This window comes from Leopardus geoffroyi, chromosome C3 (assembly GCF_018350155.1).
Source record: "Leopardus geoffroyi isolate Oge1 chromosome C3, O.geoffroyi_Oge1_pat1.0, whole genome shotgun sequence".
In the NCBI taxonomy this organism is placed as follows: domain Eukaryota; kingdom Metazoa; phylum Chordata; class Mammalia; order Carnivora; family Felidae; genus Leopardus; species Leopardus geoffroyi.
The window spans coordinates 105,534,160-105,557,125 of NC_059338.1; the positions used below are offsets into that span (position 1 = coordinate 105,534,160).

The 22,966-nt window shown below is 45.9% G+C and overlaps 2 long non-coding RNA genes across 2 annotated transcripts in view; one reads left to right on the plus strand and one right to left on the minus strand.

The window, feature by feature from the left end:
• The window catches only part of LOC123585642, a 25,863-nt gene extending 24,044 nt beyond the window's left edge, over window positions 1-1,819 (plus strand). The window contains exon 3 of the long non-coding RNA XR_006706335.1: window positions 1,697-1,819. This is a non-coding gene — a long non-coding RNA (uncharacterized LOC123585642). The remainder of the gene's footprint in view (window positions 1-1,696) is intronic.
• Window positions 1-10,060, minus strand: part of LOC123585641 — an 11,422-nt gene extending 1,362 nt beyond the window's left edge. The window contains exons 1-2 of the long non-coding RNA XR_006706334.1: window positions 9,765-10,060; window positions 6-255 (exon numbers count right to left, since the gene is read on the minus strand). This is a non-coding gene — a long non-coding RNA (uncharacterized LOC123585641). The remainder of the gene's footprint in view (window positions 1-5; window positions 256-9,764) is intronic.
• Window positions 10,061-22,966: the final 12,906 nt, after the last annotated feature.

The following is a 22,966-nucleotide window of genomic DNA, read 5'->3' on the forward strand; positions in this document are numbered from 1 at the left end:
CCTACCCTGTTTTCTCCTTCTCCCCTTCATATAGTTCCACAAACAAAGCTGCACTTTTGTGCATTTCTCTACGCACGTCTCTACTTTCCCACGCATCTCTGTGTCCGTGTTCATGCTGCTTAGAGTCCTGGATGAGCCAGATCAAATGCTCCCTTCTCCGGGAAGCCTTCATTGATTCTCCCAGACAAAATTCATCTTTGCCACTTCTAAAGCCTTGAGCACTTCCTCCCTTTGGGCAATCTTGGAGGGTGGGTTCTGGGGAGAATACAAGAAAGGAAGGGAGGAAAGAACAAATAGTTATCGTGGGCCTGCTCTGTGCCAGGCATGACGCCAGCGTTTTCACACGGGTCTTCGCATCTAGTATATTGCGTATTTATGATTGGGCCATAATGTCACTGAGGGTAGGATCTGGGTCTGATTGACCAAGGGCCTAGCACTCTCCATTCCTTCAATGCAAATAATTTTTGAGATTCTGCTACATGTCAGGTGCTGTGTTTGGTGCTGGGGAAACCAAAATGAGTAGGATGAACAGGGCAGAGTGGCAGCGGTCCAGCTGCCTGACTCGTGGGGGAGGCACTAAGTCATATTTGGACATTATCATAAAAGTGGGGGGAAGAGGTTTGTTGGCTGGATGGATGCATGCGTCTGATTGCGTCTGTCTGATGCCTGCCTTCACTTCCGAGCTTGCACGGTCCATCGTGAATCCAGTCCTGTGACTGCCCTTTTCATGCACACGACTGGGGTTACAAAGTTCTCCCTCTCCCACTGTCTAGAACTACACTGTCCCATACTGTGGCCTCTTCCTTCCTCTCACAGCACAAAACCACAGGGCCTGAGTGGCTTCCACGCCAGCTCCCCTTGCAGGGCTGGGCCCTCCTGCCGTCCCCAGGGCAGGGACCTTCTGGGTGCTGCCCTGAGTCAGGAGAGCTCCTGCGGCTGCCGGTGGCCAGGCCTGTTTTCCTGCCTGGGAGCGGGGAGTGGGGCAGAAGAGCCTGGCCTCCCTGGGGCAGGAATCTTCCTCTGTCCCTCCCCTGCACAGCCTGGAGACCTTCTCAGGCTCTCCTCCCAGTGGACGCGTGCCCCGCACCCCTGCTGACCCAGCTCCTCTGCGATTTCAACCTGACAAGGAGACCAGAGCCAGCCACTAGAGGGGAGTGAAAACCCTCTTTTTAATCCTGAATAAAGTGGGTGAGGACAGCTCCCAGGGTGCTCCCCAGCCCCGCAGAAGCGAAAATAAAACAGACAACATTTAAGAAAGAAATGAAGGCAAACAATATTTTCACATTTTCCATGAATTTCCAGGTAGATATGAATCGAAAGAAATCCCTCAGGAAGTCAAATAAGAAACCTCCCAAAGCAAGATGTTTCGTGTCCACTCATTACTGTGGGATCTGCATTCACAAATTCCTCTAAGAACGCATCTGCAAAGCCCTGACCATCTAACAGCATTGCAGTAGAACACGTTTTTTTGTTTGTTTGTTTGTTTGTTTGTTTGTTTGTTTGTTTTCCTCCAGGAGGTATTTTACAAGAGAAAGACCAATATGTACATTTCTCTCACTCGGTTGTAATTCGGTCTCTTTTATTCTATTTGTCACACGGCTTAAGAACTAAATTTAGAAATGAGATGAAAATTCAATACCTGCCTCAGCTTAGTTCTTGACAATTAGCTGTGTTCTCTCTTTTCTACCTTCCACAGGGAAAGCAGAGTCACTTTGCAATCAGGCCACAGTTTAGTTTCCACAGACTGATGCCACCTAGTGGCGACACCAAAGCCTGGACAAGGATATCACCTTTCCACCTTTCACCTTTCACCTTTCACCCAGCAAGGTGGGGTTTAATTCTCAATAAAACTCAAAAATTCCCCAAACAGCGTTTCTGTCTGTCAGGTTATAATATGTATTACCATGTATTATTCTTATTTTTATCTCCAATGTGTTTGCATATCTTTAGAAAGAAGTAAGTTCCCTTCCTTACGAGGCTGTTCCATTTTTTTCTCGACAGAGAAAACAAAACAGAAAAATTCTTATTGTGTAAATCCGAAGAGCTAGATTGCACCGTGTCACTTTCAAAACAGCCCTGAAAGGTACATGTTACTCCCCCTATTTTGTGGCTGAAGAGATGGGAAGTGTCCTTGGAAGTGTCTCAGTCAATGTCACATAACCTTCCCCCCCCCCATGAAGTCCCGATTTGGAACCGATTGCCTTGTTCTCCCCTCTGATGAATTCCTGGAGGACAGGAAATGTGTTGGGTCGTAGTCTCTGAAACCCTCTGGCGCCTGGCCCCGCGGCTGGCACATCCTAGCCCCTCAGGGCACAGGCAGTAAGAACAGGGTATGGAATATATGGAATAAGGGAGTAATAAAAGTAATCAACAGGCCCAAGATGGAGTCCCTTGTGCTAACGCCATGTCGCCACCCTGGGACTTTATACCCAACCGAATTGCAGTTTCAACCCTTCCCAGGAATGTCATCTTAACTGGTCAGTCTGGGATTTCCTGGTTGGCATGGGTAAGGGAATTCACCTAATAAGACAGGCCTTTTCGTCCTCCAAAGGGAGGTGATATTGCCCGAAATAATTCTTTCTTTCTTTCTTTTTTTTTTTTTTAAATGACTTCCTTGTCTTGCCTTTAAAAACATTTTCCTTTTTGTAGCCCTTTGGAGCTTCTTTCTATTTGCTAGGTGGGATGCTGCCCGATTCATGAATGATTCAGTAAAGCCAATCATTATCTTTAACATTTACTCAGTTGAGTTTTCATTGTTTAACAGGAGAGAGATCCAGAAATCACCAGACCCCTGGGACCTGAGGGATAGATTGTACTTTAGGGAGCTTGCAGGGGTTGGGGGGGTGGAATGCATAGTCTGCTGGCCTCTCATTCTTGCCCTTTCCTGGCTGATTCATTTTTCAATCCTCAGCTCCAGCCCAGGCCACAGAGAATGGAGGCCATGAGGTGATGACTGCATGGGGGCAGGGAGCAGAGAGAAATCCAGGGACATGCCTGGACGTGTCTGGGCACATCTCGGCCAACGCCAGCCCTGCTGTACCTGGACCCATGGGGGTTTCTTTCTTTCTTCTTTTTTAATGTTTAATTATTGAGAGAGAGAGAGAGTGAGAGAGTGGCAGAGAGAGAGGGAGAGACAGAGAATCCCAAGCAGGCTCTGTGCTGTCAGCAACAGAGCCTGATGTGGGGCTCTGTCTCACGAACTGTGAGACAATGACCTGAGCCGCAATCATGAGTCAGACACTCAACTGACTGAGTCACCCACGCATCCGCCATGGGGGTTTCTTCTTATCTTCAGCCAAGACTGAGGTGGTTTATTGAGGACCTACTTTGTGCCTCTGATTCTTATTTAGTGCTCTCAAAGCATAGCAGGGCCATATCCTTGCTACCATAAGAAAAAGAAGCCTCAGAGAAACTAGTTACTTGTCCAAGGAATAAAAAAACAAACAAACCTTCTTTACCCTCCTCTGTATACATATTTCCCAATTTAAATGTGCTTTTAAAAAGTGAACGTATGGGGGCGCCTGGGTGGCGCAGTCGGTTAAGCGTCCGACTTCAGCCAGGTCACGATCTCGCGGTCCGGGAGTTCGAGCCCCGCGTCAGGCTCTGGGCTGATGGCTCAGGGCCTGGAGCCTGTTTCCGATTCTGTGTCTCCCTCTCTCTCTGCCCCTCCCCCGTTCATGCTCTGTCTCTCTCTGTCCCAAAAATAAATAAACGTTGAAAAAAAAAAAAAGTGAATGGATGGCAAGGACGTGGAGAAAATGTGGATGCTCTGAGGAGAAATTTTACTGTGAACCGTGGCTGAAGGGGGCAGGAGTGGACAAAGGGTTTACGTTGCTTTGTTAAAGAAGATGTGTATGTTGGTGTGTGGCTGGGGAGGATCTAACAGGCAGAAAGGAACTGATGATATCAGAGAAGGAGGGAAGGTTTGGGGCTGCAACCTTGGGAGTCAGAGAGAGGGGACAGGACCAAGGTCCCTGGGAAGGTCTGATGGCAGGGGCTACTGCATCCACTTTGCTCCCAGCTTATGGCACCAGCTAGACTCAGTGCAGGGAGGAAACCCTTTATTCTTTCCCCATCTCTAGGGGTATTATACCCACAGCGGGTACCTTCTCCAGCCTTCTGCTGATAAGCAGCACAGGCATCACCCGTCAGCCATGGAGAACTTAGGCTCACCTCACCTGTTGAATCAGAATCCACATGTTAACAAGAGGCCCAGGTGATGTGATCAGCAGTCCAGTTTAAGGAGCTCTGGCGTACATCTCCCCCAGGCCCCCAACCTCCAGCAGCATCCCTCTTTGCTGGGTCACCTTCCCCTCCAGACAGATCCTTCACCAGTGTCCCTTTTCAGGCCTCCAAGTGTAGCCCCCTTCCACCCATCTACACCTGGCCCCTGGAAACATGTGTAGGAGGGTGGGGGGGAAACCTTTTTTCCTCTGCCCCTCTTAGGTTCTTTGGCTAGGGCCCCACCAATTAGACTGACAAAAGATAGAATAATAAGAGGAAACAAACAGAAGTGTATTAACATGTACATTTGCAAGGGGAGCATTCAGCCATGAGTAACTCAAAGGGTTGGTTAGAACTTGGGCTTATATAGCATGACAAAAGAACAAAAAAGTTGTAGAGAAGTGATAAGACAAAGGAAAAAAACCTTTGAGCTCCTCAGGCTGGCAGGTTGTGGGAAAGCAAATATATGGGGAAACGAATGGATAAGGGCTACTTTTAGCAAGGTTTTGGTGCTTGTAAGAGTCTAGAATTGACTCCAGTGATAAACTTCTGTCCTTCCTGGTAGAGAGGGTGGGGGTATACCTTTACAAACGTCCTGCTTTTAGGCAAATAGGGGGAAGGCAGAGACCTTTTCTTGTATCTGCGTCTTCTCGGTTGCCTTTAGCTCAAAATAATCCTTATATCAAAGTGGAATGTTGGGGGTGTCCTTTTCTGCTACTCTTCACCTGCTCGCCTCTTTCCCTCTCAGATCTGAAGCCGGATAGAGGCACCCTCAGGCAGAAGGGTGTTCCCGAGGTGGGGTCAGGTACCCGCCACTCTTCCCCCTAAATCCAGGGGACACGTGTCACACTCTTCAGTTCTCTCAAAGCTTCAGTAGAGAAGGAAAAGTTTTCCTTGACTCTCTTAGGGTACCAGCTAGGTCTAGTAATTAAACTGACAAAGATATTAACAGGAGAAAAGCATACAGATTTATTTGCTGTAAGTTTTACATGACATGGGAGCCTTCATAAGGAAATGAAGATCTGTGTATTTTTGTGCTGTGTCTGACGAGGAGTGGTACAGATGAAATTGTGTAGGAATATGATAGACTGAGGAGTATGGGGTAAGCAGAGTGAGCTGGGAGAAGACCTGTTTATTGGGGTTCTTCTTGGCATTGAAGGGGAGCAGATTTTGCCACCCCAAGGAATGCCTCTTTAGCATATCGATTATTTTAAGCTGGTTCTTTTTAAGAAGCTGCAGACACAGAAGAAGCTTTGAAAATGGAGCAGTTCCCCTTTTGTAAAAGACATTTACATTTACAAAGGAAAGCTCCATTAGCAAGGGTGTCTCCCCATCTGTAACTTGAAGAGGAGGATGAACAAATCTTTAGAAACTCTTATGATGAGGGAGGCAGTAATTTAAATCTGCATAATAACCTTATCCTTATTTATTGTGCTTCCTTGTTTATTGCGATTCCTGGTAATCTCCCATAACTGACTCCCCACCCCAACACCTGCTTTGTCCTTAGTTTGAGATGGTACTTAAAAGTGATGGCTTCAGCCATTTTGGAGAGTTATACCTCCTTTTCCTGGATCTGTCCCGTGTATACCGGAGGTATATCAGTTATTAAATTTTGTTTGTTTTCTTCATGTTACTCTGTCTTATGTCAATTTAATTATTAGACCAGCCAAAGAATTTAGAAGGGAAGAAAGGAAAACTTTTCTGCTCCTACAGTGTCCTGTTGTCTTTCGATATTAGGATGTTCCTTTCCTCCAGGTATAGGGAGACCACCTCTCACAGGAGGGTTTTATGACCCATTCCGAGAAGGGCAGGGAAAGGTCAAAGTGAACATCCTGCTTCTGTTGTTTTCTCAAACTCCTCCAGTTTAAAATATTCAATATGCTGTTTAAAAAAATTTTTTAAACTATTTATTTATTTATTTATTTATTTATTTATTTAAGAGACACAGAGAGATAGAGCACAAGCGGGGGAGGGGCAGAGAGAAGAAGAAGACACTGAATCGGAAGCAGGCTCCAGGCTCCAAGCTGTCAGCACAGAGCCCGACGTGGGGCTCGAACTCACGAACCGCGAGATCATGACCTGAGCCAAAGTCCTAACCTGAACCCCCTGAGCCACCCAGGCGCCCCATATTCAATATGCTGTTGTAAAAAGTTAACCTTAAGAATAAAAATGCCGGGGCACCTGGATGGCTCAGTCGGTTGAGCGTCCGACTCCAGCTCAGGTCACGATCTCGCGGTCCGTGAGTTCGAGCCCCGCGTCGGGCTCTGGGCTGATGGCTTGGAGCCTGGAGCCTGTTTCCGATTCTGTGTCTCCCTCTCTCTGCCCTCCCCCGTTCATGCTCTGTCTCTCTCTGTCTCAAAAATAAATAAACGTAAAAAAAAGAAATTTTTAAAAAAGAATAAAAATGCCAGTTATTTTACCAGCAAAAATGAGTTTAGTCGGGAATAGCAGAGAGCTGCAATCCCGGACAAGCGAGCTAAGGCAAAACCACGGGCAAGTGCAGGGAACAAAGGAGATGAAGGCTCTGTGATAGAGGAAAGGAGAAATTGGCAAGGCTGGTGTAGACAAAAAGTCCACTGGAGTAAAATGGGAGTTTGATGTACGGTGGCTTTTTGTTGTGACAGTGTCTCATTGGCTGGGCTATTGCTGGGGAGGAGGAAAGCCTTCCTTCCTCTTGGGGGAGAGTAAAGTGGTGTCCAGATGGTCATGGCCTTCTGTAGGGTCTGTGATGAACAGGGAGGAGTGATGGGGTGTGAGAGCTCCCCCTGCTGGCTGCCCTACTCCATTGTAAATGAGGTTTCCTTTTATTAATTTTCACACACACACACACACACACACACACACACAAATTCAACTGGGTAAATCGAAAGATCTAATTGGCTGTATTCTACAGTTTATGAATTGGGGAGCATCCCCATCTAGCAAACAGAAAGGAGCTCTGAAGAGCTGTACCAGATGGAAGGTTTTTTTTAAGGCAGAGGTGAGGTGGGGCAAAGACCTCGGTGTAAACAACAACAAAAGGATTCTTTTGGGCCAGGTCACCTCCCTTCAGCAGACCAAAGGGTCTTATTAGGTAGATGACCTCACTGGTGCTGACCAGGAAATTCCAGACTGACTGGTTAAGATTACATTCCAGGGAAAGGTTGAAACTGTAACTAGGTTAGGAATTAAGCTGTGCTTTGGTGGCATGGGCCTAGCACAAGCGACTCCATTTTGGACCTGTGGTTTTCTTTTTAACAATGCCAAGGTGCTGTATTTTGGGGTAGCATGTCCTGACATCTGTCACTTCCCACACCAGTTGAGGTGAGGTGGATATGTTCCTTTGCTTCCAGCGATGGGGGTTGGGGAGGATGGTAACAGCTCCGCACACTGACATACATCTCTCTTTATGGAAAGCCTCACTAGTGCCTGCTTCCATGCCCAGTGAAACCCCCCAGTCTTCTTGGAGATGCTTGGAGGGGGGTCATGGACAGTTTCACAGTCTCTTAGAAAGTCTCACCTAGGCATTTGTATTTGTTATCTATTGCTGTGTTCCAAGTTGCCCCAAATTTTAGCATTTTAAACAACAAATACTTATTATCTCACAGTTTCTGTGTGTTAAGGATTGAGCTGCGTGGCTCCAGAATTCATAGGTTGAAACTCTAACCCCTAGTGCTTTAGAACGTGATTAGATCTGGAGGTCGTGCCTTTAAAGAGGTAGTTAAGATTAAATGAGGTCATAAGGTGGGCCATGATCCAATATGACTAGTGTCCTTGTAAGAAGTGGGATAGTTACCAGGGGTTGTTGCCTACAGAGGAAAGGCCCTGTGAGGACACAGAGAGAAGGTGGCCATCTGCAAGCCAAGGAGGGAGGCCTCAGGAGAAACCGAACCTGCCAACGCTTTGACTTTGACTTCCAGCCTCCAGAGCTGTGAGAAAATAAATGTCTGTTGTTTGAGCCACCCGGTCTGTGGGACTTTGTCATGGCAGCCTCAGCAAACTGATACACTATGAGTCAGCAAAGCACAGCTCAGCTGGGGGCCTTAGGCTTAGGCTCTCTCCCAAGGCTGCAATCAAGATGTCGTTTCAGGCTGCGGTCACTTCAAGGCTTGACTGGGAGCATCCACTTTCAAGCTCATTTTCATGGCTGCTGGCAGGCCTCCGGTCCTCACTGACTTGGCCAGAGATGTGAGTTCTTTGCCAGGTGGGCCTCCTCATAGGGCAGTTCAGAACACGGCAGCTGGATTAACTCAGAATGAGCAAGGGAGCCCAACAGAAGCCATAGTCTTTTAATAACTAATCACATAAGGACATGTGCCACTTTTACAGTATTCTGTTTATTAGGAGTGAATCGCCAGGCCTAGGTCACCCTCGAGAGGAGGCAACGAGGCAAATGCACGAATACTAGCAGATGAGGACCATGGGGAGCTATCTTAGGGGCTGCTTTCCATTATCACCTGGCACTCCACTTCGGGATTGAGGGGTACTTAGCACCTGTGGCACTGTTTTCTGTCTTTGTCTTCAGTCAAGATGTAGACAACAAAGAAAGGACCATGTGACAGCCCGTTACACCCGTGTCAAGAGAGAAGCGTGGGTACATACATTTCCTGGTGGATTTGGCAGTAGGAAGATAAGGAAATGTCTGAATGGTTCTATTTTTCAGAGAAGTGTGAAGTATGGTCATTAGCTGGAACTGAGGCTATGGAAGGCAGACAAACTTGGCTATTGGTACAGCAAAGACTCATGCTCCCTCACCTTCCCCTTCCGTATTCTAGAGTAGACAAGCTAGGAACTACACGTCCCAGACTCCCCCACGTCCAGATGGGGCCATGTGACTAGTTGCCAATTGGCTATAAGTTTGTGGCATTTTCTGGCTAAGGAAGTTACCCATTTCCCCGTTTTCCCTCTCATATGCACAAGCTGTTGGGTGGGTATGGAGATCTTTAAGGCTGCAGGAGAAAGGAGCCACAGGATGAAAGGCACCTGGGTTTCTGAAAGCCATCTTTCAACCAAAGAAAACCTGGCTCAGACCTGTCCGCAGGACACCGGACAAGGGTGACCCACTCGGATGTCTCCATAGCCAGAAATGGGCCGAGGAAGAGCAGAGCTGCGGGCCAAAGGACTTCTTGACCCTGTATGCCCCAGGACCCAAGTACAACCGTAAGAGAAGAGTGCCCCCCAAAATGACTGAAAACGACTTCCCAGCACCCACATGAAAAATTATATGAAATTGCAGTGACTTGTGCTCCATCGATACGGGTATGCCAGAAACATCACACGTTTTTACTTTGTTAAACTAAATTTAGTTTCTAAGCCTCCACCCTGCCAAAGTGGTGGAAGGTCAGTTGCAGGTGTTATTGGCGCTCCAACCCTCTCCCCAATGTCGCATAGCGTGCGGGAGGCCAGCGTGGTGTCCCCAAACAAGGCAAGGCCTATGGTCTTTGATTCAGCGCTGATATTCGTAAAGGGAGTACCCAAAGTCCTCAGTAGCCCTGCTGTGTTCTCTGGGCACAGTTCTAAGAATAGGACCAGGTCCATTAACTACCTAGGAAGGCACCAACCTCAGGAATCTTGCCGCATCTTCAAGCTTCCTGTCATTATGACACGTCTTTGTCCTCTGCTTTCCACGGTCCTTGATCTTGTCATCACAAAAAAACAAGCTGAGTGAAAGTTTCAGGCAAGTCCTAGAAAAAATTTAAATAGAAGTGCCACCACTCCCTGAATGATGTCATGACCGTAGTCCAAGCATAGACATTAGGCCAGTTCACAAACATTTGTGGACAAAACTGAGTTTGCCAGTGGTGGCTACGAGAATGCATCACTCATATGCAACCGCGGGTAGTGCAACTGACCAAAGGCCTCAGCCGCCGCTCCAAAATCTTTCACGTTTCACGCCAAGGCCACGCCTCCCCACCATGCTTCCCAGTGCTAGGGGGCGTGCCCATTGCTAGAGGGCGTGGCCTCCTCTGCCTTGTGACTGCTTGGGAACTCCCTGACAGCCATATCAGTCCTTCTTTAGATTGCAAGGCAATGTAAGTCAATTCTCCCCCAGAGTGCCTTCCCCCTTTCCGTTGCTCAGTGCCAGACACACATTATGGTTCGAAGCCAGGCCCGCCCACTCTCTTCTGGCTCCCTCCAAGTTTGCTCTCTCTGATGCCTCCCCTAATAAATTTCTCCTTTTATCATCTCACATCTGCTCCTGGGAGGACCCAGACGAACCTGTTCTCCCCATTCGGTACGCTCACTTTCCTTTTTATAAGTGTATCATGTATTTAGATAGCAAATATTAGTTAAATGTACTTCCTCATTTGAACTGTGAAATGCAACATATAAGGACAAATGTTTTCAGTATAACTGTTAAGACTTCTTCCGACCTTCAAGAGTTAAGTCGTTTCAACTGCACTTGAACATTGATTTTTGCTGAATTTGGCAACTGCTACTATTCATTCTGAGCTTTAAAATCTCAAGTGGCTGTTGAGTTCCCTCATGACCTTTAACTCTCCCTAGAAACTCTGAACTACTTAAAAACCAAAGTCAATGGCATTGAAAATACATAAAAGCAATGCAACATCATTCAGAGTAGTGTCGAAGAGACAGGAAGGAGGTTTCTTATAATGCCACCCATCCAAACACAATAGCTGCCATTTTAGGGGTCCGTGTCTCCCCTACTACCCTCCCTTCTCTCCAGAACCTCCTCCTGTCTAGACGGTTGTTCACCGAACTGCCTGTGTTCAGCATGAACCTCAGGTTCTTAGACCTGGAGGCACATCAGAATCATCTCTGGAGCTTTTAAAAATGGCCAGGGCCCAGGCCTGAGCTGGATCTCATTAACCTGAATCTATTCTTCTTCTATTTGGGGGTCCGGGTGCAGAATTGAATTGGTCAGACTCTACCATATATACCGCTTTACCAGCACTGAGTTATTCAAAGAGTCCTGCTTTTTATTTTCTTTGACCTCTTGGTCCCTGAGCCCTACTCTCACCCGAGGTACCCCATGGACTTTATATACGTTCTTAAGTACGCATCTGTGTTTGTAAATGGATCGTGTTCTGAGTCTTTGTGTTTTTAACGTACATTCATAAATTGTATGCTTTCTTACCTTTTGCTCTCAATACTATGTTTTGAGGTTCCGTGCTGATGGATGTATGAATGTCTATTCATGGCTTCTCATTTCTTCACGGTATCCCTCGCACTTGACTGTCCGTCGCCTAGGGATGGACGCCTGTGTTGCCTTCAGCTGGCCTCTGGCCCCGGCAGTTCTGCAGCGAGCGTCCTCACGCACGTCCCCTCGTGAGCCTGGGTGAGAACTCCCCTTGGGAGGAGTGTTCTAAGCATCTGTGACTGATTCTGATCTCATGCACAGCCAGGGGTGAGGACCACTGCCATTCCTCAACAACCTTTGTGATCTTTGAAGGCCTTCTTCACACATCTCTTCTATGGGACTGACTCCTCCCTAGCTGAAATCTGAGATACTTTGGCTACTTCGTTTTTACCCCATGAAAATCTTCCTTTGGGAACTCAGAATACTAAAGTAAAAATGACGGGTCATATCTTAAATGTGACCCTGTGTTTATTTCCTATTGTTGCTCTAACAAAGTACCACAATCTCGGTGGTTTAAAACAACACAAATTTATCTGCTTACAATTCTGGAGGTCAGAAGTCCTAAAATTAAGACGTCCGCAGGACTGTGTTCTCTCTGCAGACTTTGGGGGAGAATTCATTTCCTTGCCTTTTCCACTTCTCAGAGGCCACTTGCATTCCTTGGCTCGTGGCCCCTTGGCTTGCATCACTACAACCTTTGCTCTGTCCTACTCTGGATGGGACCCTCCTGCCTCCTTTTTCGAGGGACCCTTGTGATTACATTGGGCTCACCCGGATAACCCAGGATACTCTCCCCATTTCAAAATCTTTACTCACACTTGCAAATATGACTTAAAACTCTTTGTCATGTAAAGTAACATATCCACAGGTTCCAGGGATTAATACTGGGTGTCTTGGGTGGGTGGGAAAACCACTCTGCCTACTACGTGACCATAAACTTTCTCATTTAAACGTCATTAAATTTCTTAAAATGTAACACACGCTTGTTCGGTGTTACAAACGATACAGAGCTGCGTAAGGAAAAAGATGATGGCTTGGCCCACCCTTTCCTGATAATTCCTGTGGGGAAACAGCCTTGCGTCCATGCCTAACCTCACACATGCAGATCTGCATGTTGTGCTGCGTGGTACAGAACCAGGACCATAAACATTAACCTGCAACGTTTTCCTCTTCATGTGTCATGGAATCCCTCCAGGCCGACCCAGAGGGACCTCACCCATCATTTCTTTTAACTAGCCAAATAAATATTCCACAGGATGGGTAGACCAATTGATTCAGCTATTCTCTCGTTGGGAGATATTCAGATGGTGTTCTGATAGCCCCACCTTCAAACCCAGCTTCAAAATGTGCCCTTTTGTTTGTTTGCACCACTGCTCTTATTTCTGGAAGATTCCCCAAAGTAGAATGGGGCCTCCAAAGATAAGCACATTCTTAGGGGACAATGTCAGGTTATTTTCCCAAATTTTTAGTCATTTACACTTTTACCATCAAGAAATGAGTGTGTCCACTTTCCTGCAAAACTGCCTCTCAGCCAGAGTTAAATAGTATTGTTCTCTATAGCGTATGCTAATTGGATGTGCGAACGAAGAGTGTGCCATTGTTATTTTGATTCATATTTCCACGAAGACCACAGGCGTCGTGGGGTTTTTTCCGTGTTTATTGACTACTTGCATTTTCTCTTCCACAAATTGCCTGCTTATATTCTTGCTTATCGTTTAAATTTTTTTTTATTTTATTATTTTTGAACGCATTTTGTATTTAAGAAGAGTTTTAGATTTACAGAAAAAAATTGTGAAGCTCGGGTATAGTCCAAACCCATTTCCCCTACTAATAACATCTTAGGTTACTATGGTACATTTGTTACAATGAATGAACGAATATCGATACATCTTTATTAAAGTGAATACTTTATCCAGACTTCCTTAGTTTTTACCTAATGTACTTTTTCTGTTCCAGAAGGCCACTTTACGGTTGGTTGCTGTATCTCCTCAGGCTCCCCTCGGCTTTGACAGCTTCTCAGACTTGCCTTGTTTTTGATGACCTTGACAATTTTGGGGAGTACTGGTCAGGCATTGTTTTTTTAGAATGTCCCTGTACTGAGATTTGCCTGAGCTTTTTCTCGTGACGAGACGGGTGTTAGAGCACATACCATCAACGTGACTCATCACTGTTGGTGTTGACTTTGATCACCTGGCTGAGGTTGTATTTGTCAGATTTCTCCACTCCAGTTACTCTTCCCACCTGCCTTTTCCGTGCTGTATACTCTTTGGAAGGAGGTCATGTATACACCTCACACCTAAGGAGTGGGGAGTTATGCTCTGCCTCTTTGAGGACAGAGTCTTTGTGAATAATTTGGAATTCTTCTGCGGGAGAGATTTGTTTCCTCTCCCTTCTTTAATTATGTAAGCATTCATTTCTATCCATGTAGATGCACGGATATTTACTTTACACTTTGGGCTTAATGCAATACTACTTTAGATATTCTGGTTGTTTCAGCTTTGACCACTGGGACCTCTTTCAGTTGGCTCCCATGTCCCTTCGACATACCCCCACCAATGTGATTTTGGTTGCTTTGTTTTTATGAGTACTTCCTTGCTTTGTGCCACCACAGGATCCTACAGGTTCCTCTGTATATTCCTTCCCTTATCCTAGAATCAGCTATTTCTCCAGGCAGTCTTGGTTTCTTTATTGCAGAATGGTTTTACAAACCAAGGCCTGGGCGTAAGATATGCCCATTACTAGTTGAGTGTTGCTGCTTCTACGTCCTCTCCGCTGGCAAAGCAAGGAAATATATGTGCGCCATGGAAACTAATGTTTATACACATATCTATAAGTATTTCCATATGAACATGGGTTCATTCCTATGTCTGCAACTCTAGTCCATGGCCACTCCAACAGTAAGAAGCCTGGCTCCCGCCATCCCCCAATATTTACTTAACTGTTCATTTCCAGCAGACAGGTCTCACTGTATCAGAATTGTTAACCTCCATCCCCTGATGGGAAACTTCATCAACAAGAGTAAAGTTTTATGTACAGTTCTTTTTGCCTTCAGTCTTATAATTCCACTCATTTCCAAAGCTACTCAGGTCACCACCTTCTTCTCCCACCTACTTCAGTAAGATGTTTTAATACATTTATAATACAGATTATTTTGCCACATCAGTAAGATGTTTTAATACATTTATAATACAGATTATTTTGCCACGGTCTATGCTCTATCCTGGTATCCCTTGACCTCCTAAATGGTTTTTTAAAATTTGTATATACTGGTTCACTCTTTGTGCTTTAAAATTCTGTGGGTTTTAACAAATTATGTAGTGTCCTGTGCCTATAGTCTCAGTATCATACAGAAGAGCCAGGCTTCTCACTGTTGGAGTGGCCATGGACTAGAGTTGCAGACATAGGAATGAACCCATGTTCATATGGAAATGCTTATCGATATGTATATAAACATTAGTTTCTATGGCACACATATATTTCCTTGCTTTGTCAGCTGAGAGGACGTAGAAGCAGCAACACTCAACTAGCAATGGGCTTATCTTATGCTCAGGCCTTGGTTTGTTGAAGTCCCTTGCTTCATTTTTCCAAGCCTCCACCCCCTCCTGCCAAACCCCCAGCGATCACCATTTCTACTGTCTCTTCTAGTTTGGCTTTACCAGAGCTCCTATCCCTGGAATCATACAGTAGATAGGCATTCATTGAGAAATATGTAGTTAAGTTTTACCTGTGTCTTTTTGTGACTTGATACTTTAAAAAATATTACCACCCTAATCTGTGGATGTACCACAGTTTATTTATCCACTCAGCGTCCTATTGAAGGACATCTTTGCTGTTTCCAGTCTGGGGAGATTATGAATAAAGCTGCCATGAGCCTTCTTCTTGCCCATTTTTAAGTTGCTTGTCTTCTGTTTTCCACATTGTCCATTAAGGATATATGCTTTGTCAAGTTACAACTACTTTTCTCTAGTCTATTATTTTTCTTTTGACTTGATTTTTGCCTCAATATTGTAAAATGTAATTGACTACATCTGTATTTTCTGTTATGGCTACTGGATATCCCATCTTTTGTTTGCTTTTTCTTCGTTTTTGAGGTATTGTCAGATTATAAATATATTTTTAAAACTTACAGTTGATATTGGGGCGCCTGGGTGGCGCAGTCGGTTAAGCGTCCGACTTCAGCCAGGTCACGATCTCGCGGTCCGTGAGTTCGAGCCCCGCGTCGGGCTCTGGGCTGATGGCTCAGAGCCTGGAGCCTGTTTCCGATTCTGTGTCTCCCTCTCTCTCTGCCCCTCCCCCGTTCATGCTCTGTCTCTCTCTGTCCCAAAAATAAATAAACGTTGATATACAATATTATATCCGTTTATGCATTATGAAAAGCTCACCATGGGTGTAGTCACCATCTGTCACCTTACAAAGTTATTACAGTATTGTTGACTATATTCTCTATGCCGAACTGTCCACCCCATGACTTACTTATTTTATGACTGGAAGTCTGCAGCTCTCAATCTCTTTCACCTATTTGGCCCATTTCCCCCTACCTCTCTCACCTCTGGCAACTACCAGTTTGTTCTCTGTATTTATTCATCCGTTTCTATTTTGTTTTAGTTGTTCATTTGTTTTGTTTTTTAGAGTCCACATATAAGTGAAATCATATGGTATTTGTCTTCCTCTGACTTATTTCACTTAGCATAACACCCTCTCGTTCCATCCATGCAGTTGCAAATGACAAGATCTCATTCTTTTTGATTGCTGAGTAATACTCCGTTGTATATATATACCACATCTTCTTTATCCAATCATCTGTCAATGGGCAGTTGGATTGCTTCTATATCTTGGCTATTGTAAATAATGCTGCAATACACATAGGGGTGCAGGTATCTTTTCAAATTAGTGTTTTCGTTTTCTTTGGGTAAATACCTAGAAGTGAAGTTGCTGGATCGCACTGGATTTCAACTTTTAATCTTTTGAGGAAATTCTGTACTGTTTTTCACCGTCGCCGTACCAATTGCATTCTCACCAACAGTGTGCAAGGCTTCCCCTTTCTCCATATCCTTGCCAACACATATTTCTTGTTTTTTTTTTTTTTTTGACACTAGCCATCCTGACAGGTGTGAAGTGGTATCTCATTGTGGTTTTGATTTGTATTTCCCTGATTAGCAATGCTGAGCATCTTTTCGTGTGTCTGTTGGCCATTGGCAGGTCTTCTCTGGGAAAAGGTCTGTTCAGTTCCTCTGCCCGGTTTTTAATCAAATTGTCTGGGTGGTTTTTTTTTTTGTTTGTTTGTTTTGGAAGGGGGTATTGAGTTGTATAAGTTCTTTATCTGTTTTGGATATTAATTCCTTATTGGATATATCGTTTGCAAATATCTTCTCTCATTCAGTAGGTTGACTTGTCGTTTTGTTGATGGTTTCCTTCACTGTGCACTGGGAACCCCATCTTGCTCTGATGGTTTTCCTTCTCCCAAGGTTAAAAAACGTCCTCCTGAATTTCTCTTCTGTGACATATTATGGAAGAGTGTATAGGTTTAAGCCAAAGGGGTAGAGATGCTGAAGGATAACAGAGGATCTGGGGACAGTGACTGTGGGGCTGAGAAGCGTTTTGCCCCTGAATTTTGCGTGGTCTATCATGTGGGCTTTCTAGGACCTGCTCTCAGCGAGAGTTTTCATGGGGTCTCTTCAGACACTGTAGTTCTAGGAGCAAGGAGCTATGTGGCCGCCTTTGGAGAATCAAAACCAGACCTCAGGGTTGTTTCTCTGAGCTCGTCCATCCCATTCCTGTATCCCTTTATTTGTATGCTTTATATTTGTCTCCCACCTAGACTATGAGCTCCATAAAGTGGAGATCCCGGTCTGGCCTGTTGATCCCTGATCCTTTAATGCCTGGCATGAGGCCCTGGAAGCCTAGCAGGAAGCAGGTAAGGAGGAAAGATAAAAGGAAAGAGCCTTGGCTATTTTCCATTAACCCTGAAGTTTCATATTAAGGTCTTCTCTGTTTTGTTGTTACCCCTCAGTGGCTAACCTCATCAAAGCACATCACCAGGGCTCTCTCACCTTCCACTGTGGTTGGTCAATGGGATGCACTCTCAGGGAGGAAAGAGTGGGCGAGAGTATCTATTCCTCTCACTCCCCACCTGCTGGGCAGTCCTTCTGGCAGCAGGCGCACCCTTCTATAGCCACACCCTTCAAGCAGCTCCTCGCCCAGGGTCCCAGATGTCATCTGGACACCGGTGATCCCATTTCTTCCCCTGCCTCTGCAGGTCAGGTTGAGAGCAGCTTCTCTCTGTTGGTAGTTACCGTGGGCATCAACATCCCTTATTACTTAAGGCTTTAAAAAAATTCCAGCTGAGTGTAGGCTCAGTTTCCTGCCTGGACTCTGACAGATCCCTAAAGGGCAGAAAATAGGGAAAGAAGCAAAAGAGCTTGGAAAGATAAGGGGGCTCCTCAGAAGAGCTCACACAGACCCAGGAGGAGCATTTCATTTGTCCACTGAGGGAGTGAGGACTTAGAAAGGGCGTGTGTGAGGCCTGCCACCCGACGGGCCACCTGAGTCACCCCAGCTGCCCTGTGGCTAGTGGAGCTGTCCTCTGTGTGTCCCTCAGTGCTTGGTTCTGTCTGAATAGGAATCCTTGATAAGGTGTAATTATAACTTTTCACTTTATGTGTCTCCCACGCTGGACTGAAAACTCATCAAAGGCAAAGATTTGGGTGTGGGCCATTTCTGCAGCCTGCTTGCTTCTCTCAGGCTGCTGGGCACAGAGCGCGTCTTTGTGAGGGTTCACGTGAAGGAGGAACGAAGGCTCCTCCCACAGCTGAACCCCATGGGCCTACTCTTCCAGAACCCACCCCTTCGTAGGAGGTGGATCCGCCTCAGAAGGCCCTGGCCAGGTCCTGAAGGCTAAAAATATTGGATCCTGATAATACCGGAAGGTGACTAAGCTGCTGACTCAAGAAAACCAACTTCCTCTTCCAAAATAGTTGCCTACTCTATCATCGAGTTGTTTTGCCCAGATACATGCTGGTCTCAGGCATTCCTGCCTCCTTTGAAAGCTTCTTCAAGGGCTGCCAGTTTGGCTCAAACACCTTTTTTGCTACTGTGCCTTTTCACTCCGTTGCTGTTATCTGAATAACCTGTCCCAGGCCCTTAACACCTCAGTCAGCAGACCCCGACTCCCACACGGGCAATACTCCTGAACCACAATATTCCATCCCCAAACCAGGACTCGGTCACCGGGCTGTCCTGGAAAATCTGGGATACAGACTATATTTGTATAATTTATAGAAACTATATTTATAGAAACAACGGTAAGCCTTGATCCATTTTCAATCTAAATGGTTTTAATAACCACAAACATATGGGAAAGAAACTAGTGACAAAACTTATTTGTGTTTGACTCTAGTAGTTATTTTCACAGGCATGGTGACTGTATTCCTATAATCTTTTAATGCAGTATTAATTTCAAATGTTCCATGAGTAAAAATATTTTTAAATGTTGAATATTATGTTTTAATATTGCTGTATTGCTTTCAATAAAAGCAATTGTTTACACATATGATGACATTTTGTATACCGCTGTTTAAGATTTTTCACCTGAAATCACTGACCAGGTGACCACATCAGCTAAGCTCAACCCTGCAGTCATCCCATCCCAGGTGCCAGAGAGTGAGTGAAGAAGCCTCCAGAAGGTTCCTGCCATGCTCTGTCTGAATTTCTTACCTATGAATTTATGAGTGTAAAAAATAAATTGACAAACCAGGGTAAAACTCTTTTCAGATCATTTTCTTTAGTTTAGTGTGTGAAACAGTTATACAGTTCAAATTTCAGTTGAAGGGAAGGGGTATCTTCCCCCAGAACCTTCCAGGCTAGTAATTCCAGATACTCTAATGCTTGGTGGTCCGAGTTCTACTAAGGGAAGAAGTTATTCCAGCTGTGCAGGGTTATGTGCATGCCTGTAGGGGAGCTCTCTACTATGCAAAGAGAAAGATGACCCTACTGGAAAAGGTTCTAACTGGTAGACCAGTTGCCTCAGGAACAGTGAATTCTGGATTTCCAACATCTCTTCTTGCATCCTGGCTCTAGGAGTCCTCCGTTACTGACACGTTCTCTGAAACACACCCAAGGCCCTCGAATCATGGGCCTCATCCCCTGTCAAAGCCAGGTTTATTGACCTTTGGGTGACTAAAAGTGGTACCAGAACTTGGGCGTGGTTAGGGAGAAGAGTACTTAAAATTGTCAAATTTTAGCCATTCATCAAGATCCAGTGGCCTAAGCAGTGATGTAGTTAGTTTTTGTTTTATGATTTTAGAAACAGCCCCCAATACTTACTGTACAGCTCCAGACTGGAAAGAAGTGCTTCTGGGTCAGCGTGGAAAGCAGGTGCTCCCTGAGGGCAACTTCAGAGTTCATCTTCTACCCATGATCACAAATCATGCAACTCCTCCGAGAGTCTGTTGAGAATGCTACGGTACAGGGGCGCCTGGGTGGCGCAGTCGGTTAAGCGTCCGACTTCAGCCAGGTCACGATCTCGCGGTCCGTGAGTTCGAGCCCTGCGTCGGGCTCTGGGCTGATGGCTCGGAGCCTGGAGGCTGTTTCCGATTCTGTGTCTCCCTCTCTCTCTGCCCCTCCCCCGTTCATGCTCTGTCTCTCTCTGTCCCAAAAATAAATAAACGTTGAGAATGCTCCGGTACATGCCCACAACCCTACAAACTTCGCTTGATTTCATCTAGGTCACCCAGCAAGACCCTCCGTCCCTTACTTTTCTTACAAACCCACAGTTTCTTCTGGCTCGGGTATCAATTTTCCCTTAACTTTCAGCATAATGTCCTCAGCCGGAAGGCTTTATCGGAGTGTCCCAACCTCTTCCAGTGTGTGACACTCCTAGGTTTGTATGGGAGAGAGGGAGACAGAGAAAGAGAAACAGACACAGAGAGAGACAGAGACAGAAGGAATTTTTGTGCAGGGAAGAGAAGTTGGGATTCCAGATGCTCCAATGGTTGGTGGTCCCCATTCTACTAAGGGCGGAAGTGACTCCCAACAGAGCGGGGTTGTGTGCGTGCCTGTGGGGCCTGTGCGTGTGTGCCTGTTCCGTTAGTTCTGGGGACATGAACAATTTGTAAATAAGATGACTTTACAATGACTGAAGAACAGTCAACTGAAGATCTTTAATGTCACTTTATACAATCCTTTCCTACACAAGTTTTAATAGAGAACGCTCAGTCCATGGTAGCCAGGGGGTATGGATTCCCCTCAATCCTGTCCCTGAGAAGCTTTTTCAGGAGAATACTATTAAACAGCTCCCTAGCTCTAGAATGTATTCGGTGTCCACTAAGAAATGCAACAATCTTCATCTCCAACCTGAGTTCTACAATATTTACCAAGCACGTGTATTAGAAGGTGGTGTATTAATTTGTACGTCCATTCGCCAGAACATGCTGGACAGTGAAGTAGCCCAGAGGCTCCCTCATCTTTCAGTTATCCCCTGGGCCAGTTTCTCACCTCTGCTCACTCCAGAGTCTCCCCCTTTCCCATCTCCCACCCTGGTGGATGAAGGACGGTGTTTCAGTTAGATTCTGAGCTGCAAGTGTACCAAAGGCCGCAGCAGAGCTATCTAAGCCCCAGTGGCCCGTCTGACCAGTGAAAGACAGTTCTGAGAACAGCAAATGTTCCCTCTTTCTCCTCGCTCGTCTCTGCTTTTTCCTCATTCTCCGGAGCCTGGTTAGTTCACGGAACGCACCCTGCTTTATGCCTTTCCTCAAGGATGCAGACAAGGCCCACACCCAAGCTCTGCCTCCTCTGCCTGGCTTCACCCTCCCCCACCCCTTCCCCTTGAACGGAAGGCACTTAACACCTACACGGCACAATTTAGTTCTTGATTCCACGCTGCCAGGTGTCATGACAATTAGATCACGGGTGTTGGTCTTGTCTTTGCTATGAGAAGCTCCCGGACAGGTACTGCTCATTGACCATAGCTCCTGACACATAGCAGGTACTCACCAAACACTTGCCTTTATATAGAGTCTTTCATGGTGAGGGCGGGCGAGCAGAGTCAGGCTACCAACCCACTACAGGCCGGGCTGTGGGCTGAGGGGTGGCCTCCTGCTTCCCTGAAGCATCCCGCGAGGCACTCATGTCCACAATGCATTCCAGGGAAATGCCCAAGACCCGGAAGGCCCCTCTGGCCTCTCCTAGCCCTTGTAAACTCAGTTTTTTGGCACTTCTTCCCCAATCCCTCCACGCTACCCCTCCTTGAACTCAATTTGAGGCATTTGTGAAAGGGGTATTTTCTTCTCCCCATCCCTGCCGCAGAGCACAGTACGGGCACTTAAAATCATAAAGTCTGGGGCACCTGGGTGGCGCAGTCGGTTAAGCGTCCGACTTCAGCCAGGTCACGATCTCGCGGTCCGGGAGTTCGAGCCCCGCGTCAGGCTCTGGGCTGATGGCTCAGAGCCTGGAGCCTGTTTCCGATTCTGTGTCTCCCTCTCTCTCTGCCCCTCCCCCGTTCATGCTCTGTCTCTCTCTGTCCCAATAATAAATAAACGTTGAAAAAATAAAATAAAATCATAAAGTCTGGCTGGCAGGTGCGATGAATGAATAAACTGCTGGACTAACAGAGGGTGAGTAGGTAAGTGGGGAAATGAAGGAACGTACCACTGCCGAGAGCACCCTGGGTGGCGCCTTCCAGAGGACAGGGATTCCTGTTTGTTTAGGACCCGTGTGGGCATTCCATGGACTCTACGGGTGAAATGTTTCCAAAATCATTTTCAAAAATTTGTGACTGAGAAACAAGAGTATTTATAAATCAAATCATGGCAAGACACTTGTAAGTGTAACTCTACGATTCGGTCCACACAAACATACTTATTTATACCTACTTCCTGGGTAATCAGTTTTTGAGATGTTCAATGTTTTTTCTTCACCACCTGTATTAGAGGGCCATTACTTCCCTCAATTGAAAGCAAAATGGGTCTGCTATCACCATCAATATTCTTTAACCTTGCACTTGAAGGAAGCTTTTAAAGAAAAAAGGCTGGGAGAGCTTTAAGATCCCATGCAGAGTTTCTTAACCTTAGTTGCATGTTTGAATTACCTGGGGAGGCTTTCTAAAGTCTTGAGGCTCAGGCTGTACCTTAAATCTGCTACGTTACAGTCTCTGGAGATGGGACCCAAGCGTCACCTTTTTTTTTTTTTTTTTTTTAAAAAGTTCTCTTTTTTCTTTTTTTTAAATCTTTCTTTTCCTTCCTTCCTTCCTTCCTCCCTCCCTCCCTCCATCCCTTCCTTCCTTCCTTCCTTCCTCCCTTCCTTCCTTTTTCTTCCTACCTCTGTTTGTTTGTTTGGCATCCATATTTTTAAAGGTGCGGCCAAAGGCTGAGAACCACTGTTCAACCCACCCACAGCTGAGACCATTGAACGACTCACCGTGCACACGTGAGGGTGTTTGTTGTGTTCCCTGCAGGAGTCCGCTCTGCAACCCGCCCGTGTCTCATTCTGATCCCTCCCCAAGGGCTCCTTCCTCCTTCACACTTATTTCTGTCTTGGCAATCAAGGATGGCTCATGGGCATGTCCATGAGGATCCGATTCAGGTGAATTAGGCTATCATTCTGTGCTAGCTAGCACTTTGGGAAAGCTGTTATTTCTCCACTCTTGAACTTTGAACTGAACTTCTG